Raw genomic sequence first — 1528 nt, 5'->3', positions numbered from 1 at the left:
TGATCAGGTGGTCCCACGGGGGGCTCACAGTCTTAATCCCCATTTTACAGATGAGGTAACTGGGGCACAGAGAAGTGAAGTGACTTGCTCAAAGTCACACAGCTGACAAGTGGCAGAGCCAGGATTCTAACTCATGACCCCTGACTCCGAAGCCCGGTCTCTTTCCACTGAGCCACGCTGCATTTTGAAGTAGGAATCAAAATGTCCAAGTGCTTCCAAGTCAAAGCTAAACTCCCGAGACACTCCCAGAATCACTCAGGTACCTAGAACCTCTCAAAATAGGACAAGAAACTATCAGGAACAAATCACAACCCACACTTTAAAGGCAGCATTAAATTGCCCTGTTTTGCAAATTTGTTCAGTTACTTCAAAAAGGAAAATGATAGTAACCTGTTGAGAAAATTGGCTCCTTTGAGGCTGGAGAACATAATTCAGTCAAAACAAATCTTCAGAAAACAATTTTTTCCGCAACTCTGCCTAAGAAATAATGCGGACGTTGTGATCCTTGTCTAGTTTGGTGAAAGACTGTCACCCTCCAAAAGCCTTGACAAGTAGACTTTTTTTTCTGAATAAAGTCATTTCTCTAATGAGAGAAAGTACCTGGGTTACTGCTTAAAGAAAATGTTTTTATAGGGAGGTCTTTTTGAAGGCGAACGGTAAAGATGAGTGGCACAATCAGCTGTGGGCTTCCGTCAAAGTCAGGGATGAAAGCTGTATTAATGATAATAATGATGGCATTTATAAAGCTCTTACTATGTGCCAGGCACTGGAGTAGATGCAGGCTAAACAAGTTGGACCCACTCCCTGTCCCACATGCGGCTTACATTCTTAATCCCCATTTGACAGGGATTAGACTGTGAGCCCACTGTTGGGTAGGGACTGTCTCTATATGTTGCCAACTTGTACTTCCCAAGCGCTTAGTACAGTGCTCTGCACACAGTAAGCGCTCAATAAATACGATTGATGATGATGACGATGACAGTCACACCAAGTCACACCCCAGGCAAGTGACGGAGCCAGGATTAGACCCCAGGTCCTTCTGACTTCTAGGCCTGAGCTCTATCCACTGTCTATGCTGTTCCTCCGCATTTTGTATTCTCTTTATTCTGTGGTTCCATCAGCCTGTTGTCCACTAACAGAGACCGGGATAACCAAACCCAGTGGGCCAAAGTAACAGAGTTTCGCACCAATGATTCAGACCCAAATGAAGGTGTTATAGAGCAACCAAATTGTCCAACTTCCTTCATGGCAGTCAGTTCCGAGCTACTCTACTTCCTCTCCTCCAGGTCTCTGCTTGACTCCGCCAATCTGTCTTTCATCCCCTTCACTCCACAGAAACCGCCCTCTCAAAGGTCACCAATGATCTCCTTCTTGCCAAATCCAACGGCCTCTACTCCATCCTGATCCTTCTCGCCCTCTCAGTTTCCTTCAACACTGTGGACCACTCTCTTCTGGAAAACTTATCCAATCTTGGCTTCACCGACACTGGACACTGTTCTCTCCTGGTTCTCCTCTTATCTCTCTGACC

Source organism: Tachyglossus aculeatus, chromosome 2 (assembly GCF_015852505.1).
Source record: "Tachyglossus aculeatus isolate mTacAcu1 chromosome 2, mTacAcu1.pri, whole genome shotgun sequence".
Lineage (NCBI taxonomy): Eukaryota > Metazoa > Chordata > Mammalia > Monotremata > Tachyglossidae > Tachyglossus > Tachyglossus aculeatus.
This window is presented reverse-complemented; position numbering follows the sequence as displayed.